This window comes from Dreissena polymorpha, chromosome 11 (assembly GCF_020536995.1).
Source record: "Dreissena polymorpha isolate Duluth1 chromosome 11, UMN_Dpol_1.0, whole genome shotgun sequence".
In the NCBI taxonomy this organism is placed as follows: Eukaryota; Metazoa; Mollusca; class Bivalvia; order Myida; family Dreissenidae; genus Dreissena; species Dreissena polymorpha.
This window is the reverse complement of record NC_068365.1, coordinates 75,197,988-75,211,675: the sequence shown is the minus strand read 5'-3', so window position 1 is coordinate 75,211,675 and position 13,688 is coordinate 75,197,988. Positions and strand designations below refer to the sequence as shown.

Below are 13,688 nucleotides of genomic sequence, written 5' to 3'. Positions count from 1 at the left end.
TTTTCGGACGGACACACACACACAGACAGACAGACAAACGGACTGACAGTACAACTGTAATATGCCACCCTACCGGGAACATAAAAATGTATCAGGGCATTTAGGCTCTGTGCATTTATCTTTAATTACTAAACATGATGTACCTATGATATCAATAGAACATCATATCCGTTGTCATGTAATACAGAATTTATTACATTATATTTGTAAATGATGAAAACTCGGCAAAGCATCAGTTTTATCTTTTTTCCAATAACTTGTGTAATAAATTCCATATTACATAACCACTCATACAATACATGTATCTCTATATCTCTACATTCCAAACAGCAATATCATGTAAACATGCATAAGGTTTGGTCAAATTGTTGTCAATGGAAACAAAATAAAACTGGAATAAACAATGGGTTCCCTCTGCTCTTGCATCACTGGGAACTGTGTAAGGTAGTGAAGTCTGCAGTGTACAAATGCTAAGGAAGTAAACAAGGCACTATTGTTACTTAAAAAAAAAACTTGTCAATAATTTTAAAAGTTACATAAGAAATAAATATTTATGCTCCTGAAGAGGTGCTAGCAGACAGTCAGCATGGATTGTCAGGTCTCATCTAGATGAATGCACATTAACAGGGATACAGTCATGCCATAGATTCATTCATCCTGCAAGTTTACTAAATAAACTTAAAAAAAATAATTCTCCATTGAAAATGAAAAAGTAGGAATAGAAGGAAGATTTGGTAAAAAAATAGGAAAAAGTAGGATCCTGATGAAAAAGTAGGAAATAGTAGGAAAAAGTAGGAAAAAGTATGACCGCTTGACAGCCTGCAATCACTATGTTGTATGATCATATACATGTATACATTGTATGTATTATATTGAATAAAAAAATAATAAAATCATTTATGGCAATTTTGACCATTGAACTCTTGAATTCTTTCGCATGACATGCCGTCCAAATTTATGGCCATTTTTTTACTTTTGAACTCCAAGTGTGACCTAGACCTTGGAGTTATCGACATAATTATTTTGCATGACACATCGTCCAATGATTGTGAACAAATGTACCAGGTATTTTTAAAATCTCACAATAAATGACATAGTTATGGCCCGGACAAGATCATTTGCGGCCATTTTTGATCTTTGAACTCACAGTGTGACCTTGACGTTGCAGATATCGACGTAATTCTTTCGCGCGACACAACGTCCAATAATTGTGAGCCAATATGCCAAATGATTTTAAAATATCACAATGAACAACATAGTTATGGCCCGGACAAGCTCATTTATGGCCATTTTTGACCTTTGAACTCAAAGAGTGACCTTAACCTTGGAGTTATCGACGAAATTCTTTCGCGCGACACACCGTCAAATGATGGTGAACAAATATGTTAAATGATTTTTAAATCTCACAATGAATGACATAGTTATGGCCTGGAAAAGCTCATTTATGGCCATTTTTGACCTTTGAACTCAAAGTGTGACCTTGACCTTGGAGATATCGACGTAATTCTTTCGCGCGACACACCGTCCAATGATGGTGAACCAATGTGCCAAATGTTTTGAAAAAATCGCACAATGTACGACATAGTTATTGCCCAGACAAGCTCATTTATGGCCATTTTTAATCTTTGAACTCAAAGTGTGACCTTGACCTTCGAGATATTGACGTAATTCTTTTGCGCTACACATCGTCCCATGATGGTGAAAAACTTTTCCTAATAATTTTAAAATCTCACAATAAATGATAAAGTAATGGCCCGGACAAGCATTTGACCCTTGAACACCAAGTGTGACCTTGACCTTGGAGATATGGACGTACTTTTTTCACGCGACACACCGGCCCATGATGGTGAACAAATGTACCATGTTATTTTAAAATCTAACGATAAATGACATAGTTATGGTCCGGACAAACTTTCGGTTTAAAACACACTAAGTGACCCGGTGACCTAGGTTTTGACCCGGCATGACGCATATTCAAACCTGACCTAAACATCATCAAGGTTCAACTTGTGACCAAGTTTTGTGAAAATCGGATGAAATTTCGGGACAGACCGACAAACTGACTCCTATATAGCATCCATTACCAATGGAAATGGGGGTATAAAAATGCCCAGCCCCTTGGTGGCCATGTTTTTAAAACAAACAAAACCATTTTGGAATCATCCAACATATCAATGGGACAATTCATCTCACCAAGTTTCATGAAGATTGGAAAATAAATGTGGCCTGTAGAGTGTTAACAAGGTTTTACTATAGCCATATAAGGAAAAATGCTCCACCTCCTGACGGCCATGTTTTTCAAACAACAGGCATCATTTTCGAACTCATCCAAGATATTATTGGGATGAATCCTCTGACCAAGTTTCATGATGATCATTCAATAAATGTGGCCTCTAGAGTGTTACCATGATTTTACTATAGCCATTTATAGCCATACAAGGAAAAATGCCCAGCCATTTGGCAGCCATGTTTTTCAAGCAAACGTAACCATTTTCGAACTCAATCAAGATATCATTAAGACCAATCATCTTACCAAATTTCATGAAGATTGGACAATAAATGTGGCCTATAGAATGTTAACAAGGCAAATGTTGACAGCGGACGACAGACAAAATGCGATCACAAAAGCTCACCATGTGATAATAGTCAATCTGTTTTAGCTCACCTGAGCACAACATGCTCATGGTAAGCTTTAAATTTGTGCTCAGGTGAGCTAAAACAGATTGACTATTATAGTAATATTTGTTTATGTATTTCTTTCTTATATCAACATAAGTTGAACAATTACAAACAAAATGAAATTTGTCCTCAATATCCGTGGCATAACAACAAAGACAATAGCTTTCTTGTCTAGCAATAGTGTTTCCATTATATCTACCAGTCTGTATAAACCAAGGACTTGGAGTCTTTTAGACAACACTGACAGACTTGGGAAGAATATATTTTTTATCTGACAGGTTTTATTTCAGTATTGCATATATGTACATATAAAGTATAACATATAGTATAATAAACTAAACCAATCAAAGATGCAAAAGGTAATTATTTACATAAATTATTATCTAAATAATAAAATTAAAATTAAAATATAACTTCAGTGGCTTGTAATTTTGAGCTGGAAAAAAACAAATATGAATATTACATAACAAGAGGCTGAAAAAGGCTGAAAGTCGCTCACCGGAGATAACAAGAGGGCCTGAAAGGCCCAAAGTCACTGACCTGAAATAACAAGATATTATTGTGACAAACCTTCTGACCAAGTTTCATGAAGATCAAATAATAAACCTCCAAAGTGATAGCAAGATTTTACTATAGCCATATAAGGAAAAATGCCCCGCCCCTGGCAGCCATGTTTTTCAACCAACCAGCATAATTTTTGAACTCTTCCAAGATATTATCGGCAGGGATTTTTATCTGATTTTGGGGAAAGGGCCTGGCCTTTTTTGAGGGGAAAAAAATCGTGCGAAATGCCGGATTTTGGGGGGGGGAAAAATCACGCCAAACGCCGGATTTTGGAGGAAATAAGGAAAGTCTTAAATAATCAATTCAACATATTTTGATGTTTTTTAAACAAATTCATGGCAACAGATAATTTAATTATGCAATATGTTATATTGTCTACACTGGATGATGTTAACTTATGTATTTGAAGTTAAAAAAAATAAATATTTGTTTAAGGGGAAAAAAATGAAGTCTGAGGGATAATTTACCTGTCTAGGGGAAAAAAAATCCGAGGGGAAAGGGCCGATTTTCGGCCGGTCCCAAAGAAGGAAAACAAGCCCTGTATCGGGATGAATCTTCTGACCAAGTTTCATCAAGATCAGACAGTAAATGTGATCTCTCGAGTGTTAACAAGGTTTTACTAAAGCCATATATAACCATAAAAGAAAAAATGCTCCGCCCCTGGTGGCTATGTTTTTAAAGCAACAAAAACCATTTTCGAACTCATCCAAAATATCATTAAGACAAATCTTCAGACCAAGTTTCATGATGATCGGAAAATAAATGTGACCTCTAGAGTGTAAACAAGGTTATACATTTCAATATAATTTAAAATAAAAGTAAAGAAAAACATGTGTCGAAAAATGAGAAATAAGCCAGATATTTAATTCTAAAATCAAAATGTCTGTACAGTCGAATTCGCCAGAATGTATATCATGCATGTACAATGCGAATCTTAATTTAGTTAAATTATTCTTTTTAAATTCCTGCAGCGATGTCTATTCATACGACACACGAACACTAACTCTGATCCTAATAGAAAGACGAATTCTTAGGTTATTGTAGGAAAAGATGTAAGAAATATTTTCGTCACCATCGGCTCAGGGCGCTAATTTGTCATTGCTGCATTTTATGAAATTTGTTTTCAATGTCTTGCTTATTTTGTTGTATTGTAACATGTATTTATCAATATATTGCAATTTACAATGTAACACATATAAAAATCGTAGAGTCTCACTTTAATCGTTTGACAAAAGAATGCCATATTGTACAGAATCATCAAACAATACAAAACATATTCAAAAGTTTGCTATCTTCCAGAATGTAAAACTATCATTTATAATCAATTCCACTTAATCTTCTTGTGCTTAAAAAAATATTTTAAAAAAGGGAGAAAACTCTGTCAATGCAACATTATTTTTCAAAAGCTATTTTGCAGTTACTTCCCTTGACATGCTAAACTAGAGTGTTCACAAGATGTTTTTACTATATAAATATAAGGAAAATGGACCCCCTCCCCAGCTGCCATGCTTTTTTACTGATCCAAACCATTTTCGAAGTCAACCGTTATATCCTGAAAACACATGTTCTGACCAAATTTCATGAACATTGGGACTTCTAGAGTGTTCACATGTTTTCACTATATACATATATAGAAAACTGCCCCGCCCCCTTGCGGTCATGTTTTTTCACCAATCTGGACCATTTTCGAACTCGTCCGAGATATCAATAAAACCGAAGTTTTGACCAAGTTTCATGATGATTGGGCAAAAATGGTTGCTTCTAGAGTGTTAACAAGGTTTCTCTATAGCCATATTAGGAATACTGCCAAGTGCGCCATAGCCGCCATGTTTTTCAACGGATGTATCTCGACCATCCATCTCCACATTACCCACCACGGGGCACCACCAACATAGGCCTTGCCAACCCAAAATTGCCTTATTATATAACATCTATGCGGTGTGGGGATTCGCGTCGGCCTCTGTCGCGCATCTTCTAGTTGATAATTTATTACGCCACATGGAGGAAAAATGGGTTTTTTGCTATATGGCCATTATAGCAGCATTAGCTAGAGACCAGTCTGCATATTAGCAGCTAATGAGACCATGAAACATTGCCTGACTTAAAAGTTGACAGGCCCTGACTAGATTGCGCAAGTCTATATTAATGATGAAATAACTGAGGCACTGCTACTGTTACGTGTATTGTATTTTTTATCCCAGATGCACGATTTGGAAATTTTAGTTGAGGGCCAGAAGGCGATGTTACACACTAATTATTATACGAAAATCCTGACTTTGTGGTTTCAAAGATTCCTAGTGATCTACACATGCAATAGACTGAAATCATTTGAACATTTTAAAATTAGTGTCACCCAAGGATCAGTTTGACCAACGTAATACACAATAACACCCTTCACCTGTTTCGCAATCTAAATGAATCCAGTTACTAATATTACACAAAAGAGAGTACAATATACTGAACAGACAGATGACATATCCTGTAAATCACTAATGCCGTAAAACTGCATCAATAGTGTTGACTTCATTTTCGTAGAATCAGAAGATTAGCACTTATTATGAATCACTTTATTACCAATTGTGTGTATTGTGCTGTTCATGGATGTTGCAGATTGAACATTATAATTAACTTACACACTCGTTTTCATGCATATCCACACAAGTCAAACCTTTACGGTCTTTCTTTTGTATGTATCCTCATGTGTATCTTTAAGTAACCACTCTGGTTACAAGCATAAGCACAAACCTCACACTTGTACGGTCTTTCTCCTGTATGTATCCTCATGTGTCTCTTCAAGTTACTACTATCATAACATGCATAACCACACACCTCACACTTGTACAGTCTTTCTTTTGTATGTATTCTCATGTGTTTCTTCAAGTGACCACTTGTTTTACAAGCATGATCACACACCTCACACTTGTAAGGTCTTTCTCTTGTATGTATCCTCATGTGTGTCTTCATGCTAATTTTTTTGTTACATGCATAACCACATAATTCACACTTGAATGAACTTCCGTATGTATGCATCCCCATGTGTATCTTTAGGTTATCACTCGTTTTACATGCATATCCACACAAGTCACACTTCTTCAAGTGACCATTGTTTTTACTCGACAACAAGTTCTTGTCTCTAATAAGGCGAAGTTCGCTGGCAATTTCATCTCCGTGCCGGATCTGGTCTTTCTCCTGTATGTATCCTCATGTGAATCTTCAATTCACCACTCGTTTTACAAGCATGATCACACACCTCACACATGTACAGTCTTTCTCCTGTATGTATCCTCATGTGTGTCTTCAAGTTACCACTCGTTTTACAAGCATGATCACACACCTCACACTTGTAAGGTCTTTCTCCTGTATGTATCCTCATGTGAATCTTCAATTGACCACTCGTTTTACAAGCATGATCACACACCTCACACATGTACGGTTTTTCTTCTGTATGTATCCTCATGTGAATCTTCAATTGACCACTCGTTTTACAAGCATGATCACACACCTCACACATGTACGGTCTTTCTCCTGTATGTATCCTCATGTGTGTCTTCAAGTTACCACTCGTTTTAAAAGCATGATCACACACCTCACACTTGTAAGGTCTTTCTCCTGTATGTATCCTCATGTGTGTCTTCATTTTAAGTTTTTGGTTACATGCATAACCACACAATTCACACTTGAATGAACTCCCATATGTATGCATCCTCATGTGTGTCTTTAGGTTACCAATCGTTTTACATGCATATCCACACAAGTCACACTTCTTCAAGTGACCATTGTTTTTACTCGACAAGTTCTTGTCTCTGATGAGGCCAAGTTCTCTGGCAATTTCATCTCCGTGCCTGATCAGCAGTTGCTCTCCTGTAGCAATAATATAACTTTTCACAACTTACTGATACAAAATTTGCAAATGTTCACCATTTTCTAAGAAAAATTAATGCCTCCACTAGTCATGTGCATATGACATGTGTAAATATTATTACATAAAATGAGTGTTGATTCTTTATTATTCTCAACATAATCTAGTTTTTGTTCTGAGACTGAAATATAGGACAGGTCAAGCTAAAAGTTTTGGTTATTTTTTCTTCTTCTTAATATTTGTATTTGCTGTATGAATTAAATAGAATGGTAGTTCACAATTGTTGCGAGATGACCTCACACCCAACCAGACATAATGAGAAGCAGATTGTTCAATTACTTAGATTCACCTGACATTCAGTGCTGTGTATTTATTTACGTTTTTATGTTTTTTCTAGGCCTGAGGTTGAATAAGAACAGACAGATATTGTATTTGACTTGCACAATGTACATCGTCAACATCACATGTGGTTAGTATTGATTTAAGTCAGCATGTATATTCACAGAAAAACAATTGTCTAAACATGAATATTATTACGTACCTCTGCTTTGAGGTAAACCGCTTTACATACTTGATTGCTTATACTATGTTATAGCTTTCAAATAGCTGATAATAAAATGTTACGCTTGTTCCATCCATTTTCAAATATGACACAAGTCGAAATAAATGTTCAAACAATAATTCATTTGTGCGAAGAAAATAATGGCAATAACAACCAGTTATATAGATAGCAACACAATGAAAGTTATTCCTAACCGCCAGCTTCGCGGTAATTATACTAGGGTAGTATTTACAAAGTTAATGGCGTGTGACGCACAATCAGTCAGTTCTGCGTTCATTCAGTATTTACGTAAATAATACAATAAAAGTGTTAAAAATGCTTTCAAAATCAGTGTTACTTAATGTAAACCATCTTCACATCAGTGGATTATTACTATAAAACTTATGTGATAACAACCAAAAGGTATTTACTTCGAAAAATGAATGTCTCTCTCGACCAAAAAATATGTATATCCTAGATCTTTACTTAAGCTCAACTGTCAACTATTTTGACTTATTGTTTAATACTGATGACCAAAATTGGTCAGTGACCAAGATTCTGGGCAATGACCAAGATTCTGGGCAATGACCAAGATTCTGGTTATTAATGACCCGAATTCTGGGCACTAGTGACCAAAACTGGTCAGTCACGTGACTGACCAAAAATAATGACCAAGAAAATGGAATGTTTCATGACGTCATTTACCAAATGTCATAAAAAAATGAGACAAAATGGCGCCTTATTTAGAAAAACAATGAAACATAAAAAGTATACAAATGGATGGCTCACTTCTAGATAAAAGTTCTGGTGATGTTCAGATTATATAGACTCAGTTGTGTACATTTGTCAATTGTTTTATATCGTCACATAATGTCACCAGAGTAGAATGTACAACTTAAAGGCAGTCAATTGAACAGGTACGTGCAACTGTTTCACCTGGGGTGTATCAATACATACAAAACAAATGCATATTGAATTACAGAGGATGAACAATTGGTAAACTACGTAACTTAAACGATTTAACAAATCCGATCTGATACTCAACTATTCTTTAACAAATACACAAAGTTTTATCAGTTCAGACCTTGGTTGATTGTAGCAATTGTACATAATTTTACTTAAAAACTGATTGATTGTTATAGTAATATTTGTTTATGTATTTCTTTCTTATATCAACATATGTTGAACACTTACATACACAAAGAAATTTGTCCTCAATATCCGTTGCATAACAACAAAGACAATATCTTTCTTGTCTAGCAATAGTGTTTCCATTATATCTACCAGTCTGTATACAGCAAGGACATGAGTGTTTAGACAACACTTAGACTTGGGGAGAATATATTTTTTATCGAACAGGTTTTAATTCAATATTGCATATATGTAAATATAAAGTTTAACATATAGTATAATAAACAAAACCAATCAAAGATGCAAAAGGTAATTATTTACATAAATTATTATCTAAATAATTAAAGTAAAATTAAAATATAACTTCAGTGGCTTGTTATTTTGAGCTGGAAAAAAACAATTCTGAATATTACATAATGTAACAAGAGGGCCTGAAAGGCCCAAAGTCGCTCACCGGAGATAACAAGAGGGCCTGAAAGGCCCAAAGTCACTCACCTGAGATAACAAGATATTTTTGGGACAAATCTTCTAACCAAGTTTCATGAAGATCAAAAAATAAACCTCTAGAGTGTTAACAATATTTTACAATAGCCATATAAGGAAAAATGCCCCGCCCCCTGGCAGCCATGTTTTTCAACCAACCAGCATCATTTTTGAACTCTTCCAAGATATAATCGGGATGAATCTTCTGACCAAGTTTCATGAAGATCAGACAGTAAATGTGACCTCTAGAGTGTTAACAAGATTTTACTAAAGCCATATAAGGAAAATGCCTCGCTCCTTGGAAGCCTTGATTTTCAAGCAAACATTATTTTCGAACTCATCCAAGATATCATTGAGACCAATCTTTTGACATAATTTCATGAAGATTGGACAATAAATGTGGCCTCTAGAGTGTTAACAAGGTTTTACTATAGCCACATATAGCCATATATTATAAAAAAACAGTGGAGCGATACAGGGCACCATGGCCCTCTTGTTTACTTAGTAAACAAGAGGGCCATGGTGCCCTGTATCGCTCCACTGTTTTTTTTATGCGAAAAAGGCGTGCAATGCGCATGGGTTGAAATGTACTCAAACATGTGACTTTCTCTTTCTATCCCTCGTCCCACTGGGCGCTTAAAGTTGGAAGGGTGAGCATTTTTTATATATGGAAAACGTTACTACTGTAACTAAACAGACTGAAAAGTCCAGGTATTGTGTCACAGGTCCTTTCCTTATAACATAGGTACATTTATCTCTCCAAAAGATATTGTCGTTCTTTCTATTTCATATCTTTTTAGATGATGAAGATCAAATCTACGCATGTTCTACATGTACAAGATTAATGAAAGTTCCTTCATTCAATCATGAATCTTTTTCCAAAATTCCAAAAAGTGTTTGTAGGTTTGAAAGTTTCTGTTACTTATATAGTTCATGACATATGCAAAATACCTTAATGACATAGATCACATGAACTTTACTTCATTCTTGAGGCATTAGTGTGTGTAGCAGGATTGTTAACATGGTGAAAAAATTGTATACATGTATATTGTACAAAGAAGATATTTGCCTGAGGAAACATAAAGTTACGAGTTTTTCAGGTTCATAAGGTGCTGAAAGGCAGTAGGAATGATAACTTTGTAGAGGTTGTTTGTTAAATAAAGTAAATGTTTATGAGACAAAAAAATGAATTATAATTCATCAAGATGTTGCGATCATGGCAACACTACTTGCATATGGCGTAAGGTTTAAAGAGATATCATGACAAACAATTAGCTTGACCTAACTTTCCTTTGCTTTTCCATCTGACATTGGTTACCTGTCATGTTTGTTTTTGAAAAATACTAGGATTGCCATATATTGAAATTAGGTATCTGACCTATTCTCTGATATGTTGCTAGTAATAGACTTAGCGGACAGTCATGTTATAAACAAGGGGATTGTTCGCAGCATTAGTAGAATATACTTTTAATAGATACATCTTTTTTAAGTTGGATTCTCCTTACTTTTTTGCTACTGAATATTAAATTCACTTAATTACAATGTAACAATTTGTTGTTAAGTTTATCTTGAACAAATATTTTTTTGCAATCTGTTTATAAATCATAAAATGTCATTCAATTTTTTTTATATAAAAAAGGGCCTATAATAAAACAAGCAAATTCGTTGAATTGATATCCCCCGCCAATATGCTTATGGAGACAAAAAGTGTTATATTTGACACTCAAAAAAGCATTTTTTCAACATACAAAGGGCCATAACTCTTTTATTATCCAATGGTGTACAATGCCATTTGGCGTGCATCATCCTCTTATCCATATATATACTCATACCAAGTTTCAATGAAATCCGCCAAAGCATTTCTAAGATATGGCTCCGGACACAAAAAAGCATTTTTCCAAGATACAAAGGGTCATAACTCTGTTATTAACAGATGGTGTACAATGCCATTAGGCGTGCATCATCCTCATATTCATATATATATACTCATACCAAGTTTCATTGAAATCCGCCAAAGCGCTTCCAAGATATGGCTCTGGACACAAAAGTGCCGGCCGGCCGGAAAGACAGCCGGACGGACAACGCCAAAACAATATCCCTCCGCCTACTGCAGGGGATAACAAGAATTTTGAGAATGTTAACATAAAAGAATAATACTTACCGTTTGGTGAAAACACACAAAACAATACAAATTTTTTATAAATGTTATATACAAACAAGGTTAATGGACTAAATATAAACAAACACAATTGAGTGTTCTTCTTGTGTTAATGATGTATTAAACGGAGTTAAATTAATATAATTTTTTATAAAATTTGTTTACCTTTCAATATCTTGCATTTCACATCTTTAGTTCAATGCTATTTCAATTAACTGAACAGCGTTACAAACATAACAAGGGCTGTTTGTAAAACATGCATGCCCCCCATATGGGCTCTCCGTTGTAGTGACAGCCTTTGTGTGAATATGTTTTTTGTCACTGTGACCTTGACCTTTGACCAAGTGACCTGAAAATCTATAGGGGGTCATCTGCCAGTCATGATCAATGTACCTATGAAGTTTCATGATCCTAGCCATAAGCATTCTTGAGTTATCATCCAGAAACCATTTTACTATTTCGGGTCACCGTGACCTTGACCTTTGACCTAGTGACCTGAAAATCAATAGGGGTCATCTGCGAGTCATGATCAATCTACCTATCAAGTTTTATAATCCTAGAAATAAGCGTTCTTCAGTTATCATCCGAAAACCATTTTACTATTTTGGGTCACCGTGAACTTGACCTTTGACCTAGTGACCCCAAAATGGATAGGGGTCATCTGCGAGTCATGATCAATGTACATATGAAGTTTCATGATCCTAGGCATAAGCGTTCTTGAGTTATCATCCGGAAATTATTTTACTATTTCAGGTCACCATGACCATGACCTTTGACTTAGTGACCTCAAAATCAATAGGGGTCATCTTCGAGTCATGATCAATGTACCTATGAAGTTTTATGATCGTAGCCATTAGCGTTCTTGAGTTATCATCCGGAAACCATTTTACTATTTCAGGTCACCATGACCTTGACCTTTGATATAGTGACCTGAAAATCAATAAGGGTCAACTGCCAATCATGGTCAATCTACCTATCAAGTTTCATGATCCTAGGCATAAGCGTTCTTGAGTTATCATCCGGAAACCATTTTACTATTTCGGGTCACCGTGACCTTTGACCTTGTGACCTGAAAATCAATAGGGGTCATCTACGAGTCATGATCAATGTACCTATGAAGTTTCATGATCCTAGGCATAAGCGTTCTTGAGTTATCATCCGGAAACCATTTTACTATTTCGGGTCACCGTGAACTTGACCTTTGACCTAGTGACCTGAAAATCAATAGGGGTCATATGCCAGCCATTATCAATCTACCTACGAAGTTTCATGATTCTAGGCATAAGCGTTCTTGAGTTATCATCCGGAAACCATTTTACTATTTCGGGTCACCGTGACCTTGACCTTTGACCTAGTGACCTGAAAATCAATATGGGTCATCTGCGAGTCATGATCAATCTACCTATCAAATTTTATGATCCTAGGCCTAAGCGTTCTTGAGTTATCATCCGGAAACCATTTAACTATTTTGGGTCACTGTGACCTTGACCTTTGACCTAGTTACCTGAAAATCAATAGGGGTCATCTGCGAGTCATGATCAATCTACCTATCAAGTTTCATGATCCTAGGCCTAAGCGTTCTTGAGTTATCATCCGGAAACCATTTTACTATTTCGGGTCACCGTGACCTTGACCATTGACCTAATGACCTCAAAATCTAAAGGGGTCATCTGCGACTCATGATCAATGTACCTATGAAGTTTCATGATCCTAGGCCCAGCGTTCTTGAGTTATCATCTGGAAACAACCTGGTGGACGGACCTACAGACCGACCGACATGAGCAAAGCAATATACCCCCTCTTCTTCGAAGGGGGGCATAATAAAGCAGAATATGCACAGATCCAAAGTTATAAACAGATCCACTCTCATATAAATCAAATCATGTTTGTCTATTTCCATGTTGGAAAGATCCTCTTCTAAATTGTTTTACTTCGCGAGTAGACTGAACTCCCAATTTGCAAACAGAAACACTGGTTTCCGTGACACAAATTCACTGTGCACATTTCTTAATAAAATATGTGTTTCTTGTACCTAAAACGTTGTCTTTTTCGTTGACAAACACATTTCATTAACTCTTGTTTTTTCACTGATGTGAACCACTTTCGAACTCATCCGAGATATCAATAAAACCAATGTTTTGACCAATTCATGATGATTGGGCAAAAATTGTGACTTCTAGAGTGTTCACAAGGTTTCTCTATAGCCATATAAGGAATACTGCTCCGCGCCCTAGCCACCATGTTTTTCAACGGACCGGAAACATTTTTGAACT

General features: G+C 35.7%; 2 protein-coding genes across 5 annotated transcripts in view; both read right to left on the bottom strand.

The window, feature by feature from the left end:
- The window catches only part of LOC127850138 (uncharacterized), a 106,874-nt gene that overhangs the window by 22,538 nt on the left and 70,648 nt on the right, over window positions 1–13,688 (bottom strand). The window lies entirely within an intron of this gene.
- Window positions 1–13,688, bottom strand: part of LOC127850146 (zinc finger protein 679-like) — a 39,903-nt gene that overhangs the window by 14,839 nt on the left and 11,376 nt on the right. Inside the window, exons 2-3 of one of the 4 annotated variants that reach the window (XR_008035076.1) lie at window positions 6,746–7,104; window positions 5,877–6,493 (exon numbers count right to left, since the gene is read on the bottom strand). The exons of 2 other annotated variants lie outside the window; for them this stretch is intronic. The gene's annotated coding sequence lies outside the window, so the exon portion shown is untranslated. Of the gene's footprint in view, window positions 1–5,876; window positions 7,105–13,688 lie in introns of all 4 variants that reach the window. One more of the 4 variants, XR_008035075.1, reaches the window with a different exon arrangement.